General features: G+C 38.4%; 1 pseudogene; it reads right to left on the bottom strand.

Moving 5' to 3' along the window:
• Positions 1-17,276, bottom strand: part of LOC139710024 (uncharacterized) — a 52,654-nt pseudogene that overhangs the window by 12,116 nt on the left and 23,262 nt on the right.

The raw sequence follows: 17,276 nt of genomic DNA, 5'->3' as shown, positions 1-17,276 counted from the left end.
TGAATTTTTTTCGGGGCTCACCGTAAATTTCAGTACATTACTAGGCTACCTTTGCAGACCCATGCACCGCATGTGTGTCCATCATGTATATTTTGTGAAGAAAGTTCATCCACACTTACAAACAGTTCTATATACATTCTTGCCACACACTCTATATGTTATTACATCAGCTCTTGTACTTTAAGATTTGTGTTTATAGATAACAAATACAGAAGACTGCAACAAAAAGGCTTAAAGGTAGGGAATCCCATTTGCATGCCTTAAATGAAGAGTTGTATAAATACAGTGGTATGTTGAAGAGAGTATCATTTTAGAAACTCCCATAAAGTATTGAAAGTGGAAGGTAACATTTAGTACATTTTTTTGACCGTTAGATTTTGAATTGAATTTTTTTCGGGGCTCACCGTAAATTTCAGTACATTACTAGGCTACCTTTGCAGACCCATGCACCGCATGTGTGTCCATCATGTATATTTTGTGAAGAAAGTTCATCCACACTTACAAACAGTTCTATATACATTCTTGCCACACACTCTATATGTTATTACATCAGCTCTTGTACTTTAAGATTTGTGTTTATAGATAACAAATACAGAAGACTGCAACAAAAAGGCTTAAAGGTAGGGAATCCCATTTGCATGCCTTAAATGAAGAGTTGTATAAATACAGTGGTATGTTGAAGAGAGTATCATTTTAGAAACTCCCATAAAGTATTGAAAGTGGAAGGTAACATTTAGTACATTTTTTTGACCGTTAGATTTTGAATTGAATTTTTTTCGGGGCTCACCGTAAATTTCAGTACATTACTAGGCTACCTTTGCAGACCCATGCACCGCATGTGTGTCCATCATGTATATTTTGTGAAGAAAGTTCATCAACACTTACAAACAGTTCTATATACATTCTTGCCACACACTCTATATGTTATTACATCAGCTCTTGTACTTTTAGATTTGTGTTTATAGATAACAAATACAGAAGACTGCAACAAAAAGGCTTAAAGGTAGGGAATCCCATTTGCATGCCTTAAATGAAGAGTTGTATAAATACAGTGGTATGTTGAAGAGAGTATCATTTTAGAAACTCCCATAAAGTATTGAAAGTGGAAGGTAACATTTAGTACATTTTTTTGACCGTTAGATTTTGAATTGAATTTTTTTCGGGGCTCACCGTAAATTTCAGTACATTACTAGGCTACCTTTGCAGACCCATGCACCGCATGTGTGTCCATCATGTATATTTTGTGAAGAAAGTTCATCAACACTTACAAACAGTTCTACATACATTCTTGCCACACACTCTATATGTTATTACATCAGCTCTTGTACTTTTAGATTTGTGTTTATAGATAACAAATACAGAAGACTGCAGCAAAAAGGCTTAAGTGTGACTGACACACAGAACTACTGAGCTGTTGAGTTTTGTGCATCATTCAAATTTTAGATAACTGTTGACTATCAAATTTCTAAGCAGTGGCCTAAGCAAGTCCCCTGAGGTTCATATTTAATGTTTTGCTGCATTTTGGGAGGTCTGTAAAAGGTATCCCCTACCTTTAAGTGTGGCTGACACACAGAACTACTGAGTAGTTGAGTTTTGTGCATCATTCAAATTTTAGATAACTGTTGACTTCCAAATTTCTAAGCAGTGGCCTAAGCAAGTCCCCTGAGGTTCATATTTAATGTTTTGCTGCATTTTGGGAGGTCTGTAAAAGGTATCCCCTACCTTTAAAATGCTTACAGCAGCTTAACCCTATTTTAACTGGGCTATTTGAGACCAACTTTTTACTGGGGGGGGGGGGGTCAATTTGAATCCCCCCCCCCAGATCTCGGCCGCCGTTGCCGCAAAATTTTGCCTAAAGATAGAGCTGGATGTCAACTACAAGATTACATGGTCGTACAATAGAAAAATATTGGCTTTCTATTTTTAATAACTTAATTATGCAAATTTATGCATGAAATCATATTTTCACATATAACTCCATCAAAAAGAACGAAGGATTGCTAAATTTTTGTGTCAGAGTTCCTCAAGACACAGCAAACAATTTTCTTGAAAAAAATAGCACAATCAAACTCAATTTCTTTTGTTTTTTTATTGTTTTGTTAATTTCTTAGGTATTTCATTGTTTTTCTACCTTTTGTTTTCTATTGTTTTTTTGCCAAAATTTGTTTCAGGCACTTTTTCAAGCTTATGTACACTAGAATTGATTAATTTCAATGGTTAAAAGTTGAAATAATCTAATCTATATCAATTTAACCAAAAAACACAATTTGCATTGGATTTGCACACGATATCATGAATTTGAGCTGTTTTCGGGTTGACATGCAAATGCAAAACATTATGTTACTTCAGAACGGCGTACCCGGACGTCGCAAATTTGGTCTCAAAATATGCGGGAGACTTAAATGAAAAAAGTCGTGAAATCTTTGCGCGTTGCGGAATCGTGGCACGAAATATCGAGGGGGGGGGGGTCAATTTGACCCCCCCCCCCCCCAGTTAGAATAGGGTTAAGATGCAGTTTGTGACATCAATAATGAAGGTCATGTCACAGATGCATGAAAATTTAACAGTTTTAACTTAAAGGCAACTTGTAGGGTACATTGTATTTTCAAAAGAGACTGAAAAAAAAAACACAAACACAATGTACTAATACCTACAGATGTCACTGAACAATTTTGGGCATTCACCGAATATAATAAATCAAATGTACATCATCTTATTACTGTGAAATGCCGTTGAGAGAAAGAGTTTACTAGAAATTTGGTCAAGATTCTGCAGTTGATCATGCCAAGGACTCTTTCTATTTTTCTCCGCCGGCTATTGACGACACCAAGATACTCACCCATGGCCATTGCAGCGAGTTGGCTGCATCTGTGTCTGCTGAGAAGATCCTCCATGTCGGTGGGCGTGCAGCAGGCACGGAGGAGCATGGAAAGGCATTGCGAGTGCAGGTGGAACCCGCCTAGCAACAGGAAACTGGTCTGCGGCAAGATGGCGATCTCGTGCCGGTAGATCTGTGATGAAGCGACGGGGGGTATACTTTCATTATGCCAATAAAATGGTTCTACATTATTGTTTTTTTGATCTTGTGCATATACAAGTAAAATAATAATCAATCCTTAAAAGAAAACTTTAGGTGTAGAACTGAATTGTTTGCTTTGTACATCAAACTCCCAGACATCACCTGGCAAACAGGACTTTTTAATTCTTTTTTTTTTCTTCTAATTTTGCGCATATCAAATCGTAATCATAACTTAAAAGAAGACCTCAGATATAGAACTGGGTTGTTTGCTCTACACATCAAACTCCTAGACATTCTCCAACAAACAAAACTTGAATTTGGCTCCCTGCATCGAATACATCAAAACTGACCAATTCCAGAAGTTAAAAATCATCTAGTTTACTTCTCTTTGAACAAGTGAAGGTTAGCAGGAAATCCATTCCACCCTCAAACTGTCTCTACAAGCATTTGTGACTCTATCGCTAGTTCCCTCATTATCTTTGAGGCAGATACTAGTATGGGAACCAGCACCCCTTCCCAGCCTTTAACGTAGCCATACTAGTATTAAACAATCTAATAAAACTCACAAGGACAAAATGTGTTTGCCAAAATATTTACATTAATATTTAATCATCTTCATGTAAGTATCATATTGCAGGGAATGGGTGAAAATTTTGAAAGTGCAAAATATGTCACGTTAAAGGGATCGTATAGTTTTGGTTGAGACCTAATTTCAGGTTTCTAACATTTTTTGGTGAGATAATGAGAAACCTTCTACGAAATATGAAAGAGCATGTAATTCTATGATGAATTCAACATTAATTTCATCAAAATTAGTTTTGAAATGGCTGAGATATCCACAATAGAGCGATTCTAATAAAGTGTGGGACCCACACTTCATTATGATCGCTCTGTTTTACATTGTTTTTTGATGTTTCAGTCATTCCAAACCCGATTTCCATCAAATAAACTTTCAATTCCTCTTAAAATGGTATGCTCTGCACTATATCATAAGTGTTTTCTTGGTATCTCACAAAAAGTAAAAAGCCCAATTCTCATCTCCACCAATACTGTACCATCCCTATAATATCATCGTGCACATCCCCCTCATTAAAACTGATTTTAATGTTGATATCCACATGTCTGCGATGTTATAAAAGCTCTATATTGTGTTTCACAGTGGGAAATTGGATTGGATTGGATTGGATTGGATTGGATTGGATTGGATTGGATTGGATTGGATTGGATTGGATTGGATTGGATTGGATTGGATTGGATTGGATTGGATTGGATTGGATTGGATTGGATTGGATTGGATTGGATTGGATTGATGAGTCTTTGGGTATCAACTGTCAGGGCCCACCCCTCAGGGCCCATCCCTCAGGGCCCACTGGGCTCTCCATCCTTGCAGCACTCCTACCATTGACTGTGATTCCAGCTTCCCAGAGCGTCCTTGGCCTGTGGGTCATCGGTGCCAGCCTTGCCCTTGAGGCCCTCAATCAGGCCCAGCTCCTGGGATGACAGTGGGTCACCTCTTCTCAGTGGTCTGGTCAGCTGCAGCAACACATGAATTCATTTTTGTGAAAAAAGAGACAGCGGTTACAGAAGTAAGCAAACTTTAACATCCTCAGTTAAAGAAAATCACATACAGAACACAAAGTCCGCTGCTGTGAAAACAGGGTTAAAAAAAGTAAAACTTTAGCAAAATTTGGCAATTATTTGACAAATGCTACAAAACATTTATATGTTGGAAGAAATTTGAACAGGACACGCAAAGAGGCATCTACAAAGCAATAATCATGACAAGCTTTCACATAGTTTTATCTTTCAGCAATTGGCAGATGTTCTTATTATATGGCACTAGGACAAAGCCTTCAACATTCACAGAATACTGTATACACCATATATTAAAGGGGATGGCTAGTAACTGCTCAGTGTGAATGCTGGGGTGATTGTTCCAATCCTTGTGGGATTCATTTAAGAGTACATTATATATCTATTGTTGTGTGAAAATTATTTGCTTCAGAATGGTCTCATATTCAAGTAATTTGCAGTTTAATGTTTCCAGGTTAGCATGCTTGTACAGTGATGGGGCATTAAACTGCACATTACTTGAATATGAGACCATTCTGAAGCAAATAATTTTCACACAACAATAGATATATAATGTACTCTTAAATGAATCGCACACGAATTGGAACAATCATCCCCCAGCATTCCCACTGATCAGTTACTAGCCATCCCCTTTAAGCGAGTCTAATTTTTCATGAATCGGGACTTCCCAACAATTTCATGAATGGTTAAATTTGTGATTGTAGAGTACAGTTTATCAGTGAAATGTATGTGTGAACGTCACATTCATGTTCATATCAAAGTTGATATTTCTGTGTGCTTTTAAATTTGCGAATAGCACCCGACTAACAAAATTTGGGATATATTCGGTGTATACAGTATGAAAACGAGGAAATAAAGTTAGAGATGGAGGGCACATGTACATTGTGATTCAGATGCTCTTTCGGCTGCTCACTGTCATCTATGCAATTGAGAATGTTAAGGAATACGGTATAGGAAAGACCCAACGTAAGTGGTCCACATCTATTTGGACAATTGTTGCTCCTTTCGGATGGAGGAAAAAGCTTTTGATGATGCACACCTGCGCTGCTGACATCCACGACGAGCAGGCATCCCTGATCTCCGGCAGGCACTCGTCTCCGATGAACAGGTCCTCCAGCTCCTGGTACCTGCTCAGCGGGGCGTGGAGATCGGCCGCCGTCTGAAAGAAGTGGTACTGGGTCTGCAGCATCAGGAGGAAGCAGCGAGCCAGAACCTGCACAGGGGGAATGGAAGAAGAGCAAATTGATATTGAAATAGGGTCCATCAATTGGGAGAATACAGTTAGGAAGTCACAGTATCCATAGAAACAGGATGTTGATTGTTATCATATTTGATAAAAGAGATGATGATGATGATGAGGGTGACTTGATAATGGTCAATATTTTTCTCTCACTGTCATTATTACCAATTACTGAGTTTTCACAAATCTTGGTGCATGCAAAATTTGTGAAAGTTTTACGTTTGCAAAAAATTTCTTGTTTTACCTAATAGAATTAGTAATGTCCTGTTTTACACAAGTCAAGCAAGTGGTGCCTTCAAGCCTCCTATTAAATGTTAATAACGCTGACCACATGTTTGATTCATAGTTGTTGTTTTTTTGTCATCAAACCTTTACATTTTCTTTCACCAACCAGTCTATGAAAGAAAAGAGCAACAGATATCTTAGATAACCTAACTTCTGCAGTGTATGCTGTTGTTGTTGTTTTTTGCTCTATATTATCTGCTTTAGCATAGTTTAGACGTCAGAGAATACTGCTACACTTTGCTAACCAGCTGGTTATTTAGAAAGAGCTGGAATTTGTGTGTGTGTATGTGTATGTGTATGTGTATGTGTATGTGCATACTGTATATTTTCGAGGGCTGAATTTTCACAATTTTGCAAACCACAGTTGGATCGTGAATCTAACAACACATGATTTTTGTTGCCACGCGCTAGGGTAATAGTTCACTTACGATAGCTGCAGTGTCAATTTGCGAAAACAGTATCTTGTGAAAATATCTGTAGGCGAAATTAACAGCTTGTATAGTATACAGTGCTCAATGTTACGGGTGGCCTGGTGGTCCAGGGCCACTTTAAATTGGTGTCAGGCCACCAAATTTATATTTTGGTGGCCCGATTGGGCTACTGAAATTCAGAATGGATTGTTAATTCTGCTCTCATTTCAGGCAGCTTCATATTTTTTCCGAGCCACTCAAATTTCAGATTTAAGTATTTTATTGCCGCGAACAGGCCACCAGGCAAGAAGCTATTGTTGAGTCCTGATATAGACATACACAAACACACACACAAATAAAGAGGGAGAGAGAGAGAGAGAGGGGGGTGGGTGGGGCAGAGAGAGACTTGTAAAGCTTTACACACTTGTCAAGTGGGTCTGATGATAACTACAGAACAATGGTACCCTGAATCACATGAGCACACGATTGAATGGGACATCTCTCTGGTCCATTCTTGATTGTGAAAGTTTTGCGACATAATTCTTAGAACCGAAACAAACAGATATAAAACCCATTAAAATAGCATATCCTCCTTTGGTATTTCAAGACATATCATTACCAACAGCAGACTCTCCTTTTATTACATTTCATTCATCAAGACACTGAAAATGAAACTTGCATATTATGCAGATCCACATGCAGACATCTTGTGATGCATACATTTGTACATGTGCGTCGTACAAACAAATCTGTCCTATTCTCTGCAAAGCAGTGGAGTGCACAGAAGATGATGCTCATTGAAGCTGCAAGTGTTTTTCCGCATTGTGACCACACTGACTGTACAATGTAAATATAAAAATTAATATATATATATTTGATGGAGTCTGACAAAGGCTGCAATAGCTTGCTTTAGTCACAAAAATTTCTGATAACAATTTTTTTCTTACTTCAGCAGGCTTTCATATAATAAGGTCTTACTTATCCAGGGTAGCCTCTTCAGTGTTGCCACTGCTCTACCAGAGGGCCCTGCCATTATTATTACCCCAGCGTTGCCAGGTACCCATTTATACACCTGGGTCGAGAGGGACATTGTGGGTAAAAACATCTTGTCCAAGGACGTAAGCACTGGGCGGGAATCGAACTCGTGTCCTCCGACTGGGAGTCGAGAGTCTTATCCACTATGCCACAGCGCCCCCACCTTCATAAAGTCTGTATCAACTCAAACAAGAATAATAATTTTTCTGAGCGATGCAGTCATTCACCTTGTCCATACATTATGTTTGTCTCCCTCAAAAATCAGATACACCTTGGCATTCTTCTTTCTAATCTATAAATTCCTGCTCATAGTGTGTAAGAATCCAAGATTTATTTTCTGCTCGAAATGTGACTGACAATCGCCTTTACAAGCTTCGCTGAAATGCCACATTTTAGCATTACTTTCTAGTGACGCATCCTGTAATCATTTCACAAGCTTCGGTGAGGTTGCGCGGGGGATTACACCAACCCATTCATCAGCCTTTCCACACTGCAAATACTGGGTGACTCCAGAATATCACCATTTCCTGAATTAGACTTTACAGTTAATATAACTCAGATTGTAATGTATGAATTATCATATAGCACTTGATATGAACAAGATTACCTCAAGTACATAAATGAACAAATGATGCAGTACTAATAAAGGGATAGCACAGTATTGGTGGAGATGAGAATTCGGCTTTTAACTTTTTGTGAGATGCCAAGAAAACACTTACGAAATGGTACAGAGCATACCATTTTAAGAGGAATTGAAAGTTTATTTGATGAAAATCAGGTTTGGAATGACTGAAACATCCAAAAAGAAAGTAAAACAAAGCGATCGCAATAAAATGTGGGTCCCAAACTTTATTGAATCGCTCTGTTTTGGATATCTCAGCCATTTCAAAACCAATTTTCATCAAATAAATGTTGAATTCTTCATGGAATTACATGCTCTTTCATATTTCATAAGAGGTTTCTCATTATCTTACCAAAAAATGTTAGAAACCAGAAATTAGGTCTCAACCAAAACTATATGATCCCTTTAAGCCAACAATGTTATCTGATGTCTATGTACAATTGTAGATAAAGCAACACAATATCTTTCCTACATTTCTTTGTGAAGTGATGACTTGATGCCACTACAAGGTAAGAAAGAATTTAAAAAAAAAATGTGTAAACTTGAAATATTTTGGGATGGTTGCAAAACCCATGCTCAAATCGTTTTTTTTTTTTTTTTTATCATTTGACTTACTAATGTATTCAAAGTCATACTGTTTTATGCCAGTATGTTTTCTCACAACTCTTCATATTATTACTTGATTCCCATCAGATGTTATTGGCTCCATGTGTTTCAATAGTCTTGCAACTTCTCTGCATACAATCCAATTTTAGTAAACATTAAATTAAGAAATATCTCATAATATAGCTGGGGTTAAAACAACAAATAATTTTACAAGTTATTATCCACATGATACACAAAATGTTGCATGATATGCTCAATGCTTGAAAGATAAAACTATAAGTCATTAATCTCACCATCCATTCTTTATTCTTCTGCCAAAAAAAAAAGGGGGGGGGGGGGAGAAAAGCCAATATACATGTAAATGCACAGTACATCTTAGTTGTTTCAGGGTAAGACTGAATAAAATCTCAATGAACACACAAGAGTCGATTTGAAACAAGCATGCCTTCATAGAAGGCAATCTGTGAGTGCAATATGTATGCGTGGATGTAATACCCTGTACGGGAGTACGCGTATACACGGCCCAGCATAATATGTGTGGCGGCATGAGGAGACTGTGCAATGTATGCATTCATATGACCATCAATTACTGCCATTCCCCCCACTACGCCAAGTCCAAATTGTGTCTCTGTGTACATGTACACCTGCAGTCTCCTTCGATTTGGAGTGCACTTCTCAGAAAACTCGCGGTGACAACTGTTTTTTTCTTCTTCCTTCCCCCCCCCCCCTCCAATCGCCCACTCAGTTCATCCGTCTGCATATCTAAAGCTTTTTTTTTTTCTCTGTCAACACTCTGCCCCTTCTCTCCCTTTGCCCTTTTCGCACTCTTTCTCTATCACTGCACCATATATAGACCATCTGTATCTGATATGTGCAGAAATATCCCACATGATACTGACTGAAGCAAAATAAAACCATCACAAATTGTGTGCAATCCATATGTTGGTTGATGGAAGCCTCATTATAATACTGGCCAACACACGTGAACTGTAGACATTCAAAAACTGCACTATATGAAATGTAATTATAAAGCATCTAACCAGTATCAGGTTAAACATGGCAAAACTGGATACTGTGATATACTGTACTCACCTTAGTAGATAAACATTCAAACACAGAAAAAAGGCATTAAAGGACAAGTTCACCTTCATAAACATAAGGATTGAGAGAATGCAACAATATTAGTAGAACACATCAGTGAAAGTTTGAGGAAAATTGGACAATCGATGCAAAAGTTATGAATTTGTAAAATTTTTGTGTTGGAACCGCTGGATGAGGAGACTACTACAGCTTGTGAGTCATATACGTACAACAGTATAAAGAAAATGTAAAGAAAATTCAACATATTTCCACTTTTTTCACATAATAAAAGAGCACTTGACTTGACTCTTTCTAAAGGCAGGGGGAATAATATTACCCATAACATTTGTCGGTAACGAGTCGGGGGAATGTGTACTTTTTGCAAAAGATGAAATTTTGTGAAATTCTCTTTATATTTTCCTTATATTGTTGTACGCATGTGACATCTAAGTTATTCACACACTGCAGTAGTCTTCTCATCCAGCGGTTACTGCACAAAAACTTCAAAAATTCATAACTTTTGAACGGATTGTCCAATTTTCCTCAAACTTTCAACGATGTGTTCTACTAATATTGCTACATTCTCCCAATCCTTATGTTTATGAAGGTGAACTTGTCCTTTAAGTCACATTAATGAATAGAATGAGATAAATGCAGAACAGGGATATACAGCTCATTCAAGAGAGAAAGAAAAAAGAAAGACTCAGCTGAAAGGAAAATAGGTGAGAGTCAAGACTTCCTACATATTGTATTTGCACTACTTTGTTGAAAAATTATATATTCTTCGTACATGTAGTAGCACACAAGCCGCTTTGTAATACAGCCTACAGGGGGCACTGCTAACCTTTGAAGCACATAACAGACGAGGCATCATATACACTGTATTCCAAGAACTAACACTCATGTAAATATTTCTTCAGAGAGAGAAATTCCCAGTAACAAGAAAATTGGGGGGGGGGGGGGCAGGGAAAGGGAGGGGTGGGGGGAAAGACTAATCAAGGGGATTAAGCATTAGTCTTGGATCAAGTCACAATCACACAATACCACTGCCTGATGGCTAAGTATACACAATAGTACTGTACAGCAAAGTGTAGATCTTGTTTGATATGATCACATGAGCGAGGCACTTTCGCTTTCGGGCTGGGGAGCGCCACACGCACTCTCGGCAGGCAGCAGCGAGGGGGGAGGGGGGCAACTTCCTCCTACGGAGCCCAGAACCTCGTTTTCCCAGAATCGCGATTCCACGGAAAGACGGAGGGGCCGCTTGCAATTGGCGTGTGGATCTCCCTGGGCATGCCTCTGTGGCTCACGATGGCCTGAAGAATACACGCTTGTCAGTGTGGCTGACAAACGGAGACATGGGGGGGGGGGGGGGGGGTCTGCATCATGGGAGTGCATCATGATACATGCAAACAAATAACCTCCTCTGCCCCCACCTTTGAGGGATGATGAATTTGCAATGGCAGCAAGGACGACTGAATCTATCTTGCAGTGGTTACTGACATCACATGCTCTATCTCCGCTCTAGAGTTTGGGCAAGACACAGTGTGCCGTTTGAGCGGCTGGCCCAAGACAGGAGAAAGATGAACGTTCAAACTAGATCTATATAAAAACAAACATATTGTATTCTCATATTGTCATTGGTAAAAATCAGAGCACAACAAATGTTGTGTACAGCATGCATGCATGCTTGCCACGTTCCCATCCAGATTATCAAGTACAGCTGCAGGTTGCCATATGGCAAAATCCACAAAACCCATTTTTTTCTTGTCAAGAATAAGCCCACTTTGACAATCGAATGTCTGACAATTTGTTGTAGAACCCAACTGTATCTACTTCATATCTCCCCATCAACATGATTGAGGAGATGCATAAAACAGCAACCCCCTAATAAATATAAGGTACTTTGATGCACAAGCAACTGCATTTTGATGTTACCATATTCAGAATTGTCTCATTTCTCAATCACTGCTTCATCACTTGGTTTCTTGTTACAGCAATATTGTAAGTTAACCGCTAGGCCAATCAAGAAATCATGAAGAGAAACTGACAATAGTATGTTTGTGTTGAAATCTGCAAAGGGTACAATGCACATTTTTGTCATTAGCTACTATATAACTATAAGCATTACCAAGGAGTTATTCATTCCTTGGCATTACTAAACCAGGAAAGAAGTTGCAATGTTTATATTCTGTCCCTACAGTGCTGTAGGAATGATCTGAAATGACTCCTACAACGACCGCCCAATATTATCTGCATTTTCTTCATACATGTGTACATGTTGCGATTTAAAAAAAAGATAACATTGATGTACATGCCCTGATAGACACACTGTTGAAAACAAACCATCTGTACATCACAACCGATTCAAGTTCCTCCCCCCCCCCCCCCCCATTCCACATCACTTATGGTTCCTCTGTTCAGCTTTGAAGTACATGTGTACCAGTAATGATTGTGTTCAAACACACACTCCATGCTTGCACGATTGTGACATCGGTTGCCAACATGTTAAACCAAAGAGTAACTCAGCATATTCATACCCTGTATATAACAACAACTTCAATCAACAATTACTGCTTTCTGAGTACTCGAGAACTTAATACCTCAGTTATTTTCTGACAAGACACAGTTGAACATCCATCGAGCAGCATCGGCAAAAGTTTGTTGACCTTGCATCTAAAATGCATCGGAATTATCCTCTTCCCTGCTCACTGCTTCATTCTGGGAAAAAGGTGGGCATAACATCACCCCCCCCCCCCCATCCTCATTAATTTGAAGATGGGTTTTTCTCCTCCACTTGGGGAGTCTCCAAGCTCCACAGGCAAGATCCTGAGTTACAGATTCGCCTCGAAATGTGAACTGCTACCTGGAGTGATTGACCCCAAGAAATCTTGACCTCCATATTAGGACCGACAGCACTTGGTCAACCCACCTCATCCTCTCTCCATCTTACACTTTACAGACTGACCGTTAGTTTATGCAAGGAGGTACTAGGTACCTCCTTGGTTTATGGGCAGTCATGTTAAGGGGATAGTATAGTATTGGTGGAGATGAGGATTGGGCTTTTACCTTTTTGCAAGATACAGTGCACCAAGAAACCATTAATGAAATTGTACAGAGCATATCATTCTAAGAGGAATGCAAAGTTTATTTGATGAAAATTGATTTTGGAATGGCTGAGACATCCAAAAACAAAGTAAAACAAAGTGATTGTGATAAAAGGTGGGTCCAACCTTGTACTAGGATTGCTCTGTTTTGGATATCTCAGCAATTTTAAAAAACAAATTTTCATGAAATAAATGTTGAATTCCTCATGGAATTATGTGTTCATTTACATTTCATAAGAGGTTTCTCTTTATCTCATAAAAAAACGTTAGAAACCTGAAGTTAGTTCTCAACCAAAACTATACAATCCCTTTAACTACAGCTCCATCAATTTTAGGTTGGAAAGTAAGAGGCAAGAGAAAATATTACAGAGTGGCTCTCCTCATATTATACTTGTGTCTAGCACTAAAGTCAAAGTTTACTTTAAATACACCACGCATCCACAATCCAACATATTGCATCACATATCCTATTACATTACAAATCAAATTTCTCGACATCACATGACTCAATGCAAGCCATCAAGTTGCAAGAAAATGCAAAGCAAAACCAAACAAGGAAAGAAGTTTATAAGCAATTTGATCCAGTATGATTAACATATTTGTGCCATAAAAATGTAAATATATCATATACAATGCACATTACTTGAGATCTGGGCAATAACTTTTATGAGATAATATGTGCATTTACACAAGATTCATTTCTAAATCTATTCATGGAAGCACAAGATTCATTTCCAAATCCTTTCTTGGAATCACAAGAAGACCCCGAAACGATTATGCTATTATAAAAAACAAACACACATACAATGTACATACACACACACACACACACACACACACACACACACACATGTACAAACAAATACTGCAAGACATATAGCCACAGCCACAGTGTACAGTTTAGCCAAAGATGTGCATAAAGTTCACAATTAATAGCTGACCAGCAGCTCAGAATTCACATTTAATGAAGGCAAATTAATGTTACACAAGAGTAGGCTGTTACATAAACACCAGTTTCACACCCATCAAGGACTCATTTGTAAACATAAATGTAGGCCCCTCCGCACTTCCAAACACATTCCTGCTATCTCATTTCACTTTCATTTAACCAGATAGTATGCGGGCAAACCTAGAATTATGTTTCTCCAAGCGTGTTTGGCCAATTGTGGTTCGGAGGCGTTTTCCGACCAGGTTTTCGAGTTTTACTTGTTTTGCTTGCATGTCAGTAGACTGGAGACATCTTTTACTGCTAAAAACATGATCGGGGAAGGTGGAATTGAGGCTGACTTTTCATGCAACTCTCATACAGTACTTGCATTATATATGTTGTGATATTTATTTATGATACTGACATCTGTGCACACACTTGCATTTCAATGCATGTCTGTCTGTTGAGAATTACAGTCTGTTGCTTTTGACACCTTGGCAATGGAGTTTTGCACACAGCTGTTGTATGCAATGTTGCCGTTGTTTGCCACTACAGAAGCCATTGGCAAAGGGAGCTCAATTCAGTGCCGGAATACTCTGTTAACATGTTTAGAAATTATGTACTTCAGAAAGGTGAGCAAAAAAAAAAAAAGTCCTTTTGTAAGTCTGAATCCCAACACTGATTACCCCTTTTAGCCTCCAGACTTTTTGCAGGGTCCGTTCGAAGCCTGCATTTTTTTTTTTTTTTTTACCAGGTCCTTTCTTCGAATTGCGTGGGAGCTCGAGCACACCAGTTCCTCCTGAGAGAGATAGACGCTGGCGCGCAAGAGGATTTCGCCTCCACGTAACACCCAGAAAATTGAAATCAATTTCATCGCTGCTATCGGAATAGCTCGCTGCAAATTAGCCCGATATCATCTCCGAAGGCTGTAGCCATCTTTTTTTTTTTTTTTTTTACATTATCCCCCACTATCTCTCGATCTCCCTGTTAAATCTCTCATTACAGACTACAAGTACACACACGCATCTTATCCCTTATCAAGTTTGTTTTTCCCTTATGAGATGAGCTCATCCCAGCAACTACAGTATACATGTACAAAGTATAGCTACTCATTTGTGGCACTGATCCCTTTTCCGATCCACCTTTCATGCCTCAGCACGTCTTTCTAACACGAAACCTTTTCAATGAACTCTATCAAGATCGCCCTATATACTGAATAAAGTAAAGAAATTTAATATTTATACTAATAAAAAAAACAAAAAACCTTTCAAATCCCCTTTTCACAAGAGACAGCCATGCAGAACTCACCTGAATAGATCTAGGTAGCATAAAAGGCCGGCATGCCATAACTTTGTGTGTGATGACTCATTATGCATGCAAATGACAATGGGGGTATTCTGTTGGTGGTTTTTAGAGACATTTGCACATCACTTTTTGAATTCACTGACATTGCCTGGCATCCCTGTTGCAGCAATGCCGACGACTAAAAATAATTCTCGTGAGAAAAAAAAAAGAAGAAAAAATCAATGGCAATCGAAAGACGCCAGCACACAGGTGTACAATGCACGGTTTCTAATCAAATTTGACTGATGCTGAAAGATGAAAAAGAGGTGTATGATGGGAAATTGCTTCAGGTATAGGATATTTTGACAAGTACATTGTGTAGTACGAGGAAAAGTACACTGCATGGCTAAATTTGTCATGTAACCCTGTTATTTTTTGAACTCTCCAAATTTGTCCAAATAGAATGAAATTTTTCTCGCAAGTAGTGAAAAATATCACACTCTCACTGATCAAGATGTTGTAGTGGGGATACAACTTTGGTGCATATTCTATAAAAACAGTGGGCATTTTAAATATCTATTTATACTTGTTTTGTGACATAAAACACGTAACAATGCTATGATTCTGAAATTTACTCTCTAGTAAAGAGGAGGAATAAAAAAAGAAATTAAGTTTATGGATAGGAACATGAATCTATCATCCACCCGACCCATTCACATGAAAATAATATATCTAGATAGAATCGTACAGTGTATAACGAATCTATTATTTACCCCAAGCATTCACATGAAAATCGCATCATGCATAGACAGGAATATGTATTCCATCATCTATCTCAAGCATTTACATGAAAATCGTATCATGCATGTGTGTGTGTGTGTGTATAAAAATTACCCTTCTTTTTTTATGTGTTTGCTTGAGACTTTGCATTGCTGAAATGAACAACATACTGTAAGTAATGTATTACATTGTATGCGCCAATCAAAATGCCTGTAAATAACCCCAGCTGTACATGGAATACATGTAAATAGAATATTTTTAGAGTACCAGTATAGGCCTACATTGTGATTCTATACATTTTGCATGATTACCCTGTACAGATAATGACCAGCACAGCAAATAAAAGTAAAGAGAGAGAGAGAGAGAGAAGGGGAGGGGAGAGGAGAGAATGGAGAGAGAGCGATAAAAGGAGAGAGGGGAAAGAGATGAGATAGGGAGAGGGGAATGAAAAGCTCTGAAGGACAGAAAGACCCAAAATAGGTCCACATCCTGATCAAAACCATTCCAATGCTGGAGCAAAAAAGGTCATGGGAAAGGTCGCAAATTGACCTTTTGGTCAAGTTCAAACTGATTCAAGCTTGTCTGGCCTAATAATACAGCGTGTGTGTGTGTGTGTGTGTGCGGAGCTGTACACATCCACTGCCATAACAAGGCTGGCCACCACACAGCACTAGCTGGTTGGGTGAGAATGCATTGTACACACAGTCTTTTTTTCATATCCTTTTTGAAACTGAGAGTTTCAAAGTGTCTTTCCTCCCCTTTCCATAAATGTCACATGTCTTCCATTATGTAGACTGGCACATAATTTACAACCAGTTTGATTCTTTTTTTATTAACTTTTTAAACAAAATGAAGAAATGATCACGAATTGGCAAAAAATCACATTAGGTAAATTAGAGTTGCAATAACTTTGAGATGATGGCATAGATGGTATGGTCCATTGATTGGCCATTTAATTTCTTCTTGAAATGACAGGAAAGAAGGGAAAAGATGTATAATTCAAAGGCCCCACAAAAATGCAACTACACTAAATGCGATCAAGCAACCAAGGGCTTAGAACGTATGTCGGTTGAGAATGATAAGGGCGTTAAGTTGCCACTAAACCCATAGTGTTCGGGACAAGTTAATGCCCTTCTCATTCTCAACAGACGATAATCAGTGGTTTCATCACATCAGTTGTTTTATCACAGGTGCAGTTATAAATCCTGCGTGAGCTCATGTGACATTAAAGGACAAGTCCACCTTCATATACATGTGGATTGATTGAATGCAACAATATAATATGAG

The sequence above is a fragment of the Diadema antillarum genome, unplaced genomic scaffold, assembly GCF_040938485.1.
Source record: "Diadema antillarum isolate AM-2024a unplaced genomic scaffold, OU_Dant_1.0 seq00001494_RagTag, whole genome shotgun sequence".
NCBI lineage: Eukaryota > Metazoa > Echinodermata > Echinoidea > Diadematoida > Diadematidae > Diadema > Diadema antillarum.
This window is presented reverse-complemented; position numbering and strand designations above follow the sequence as displayed.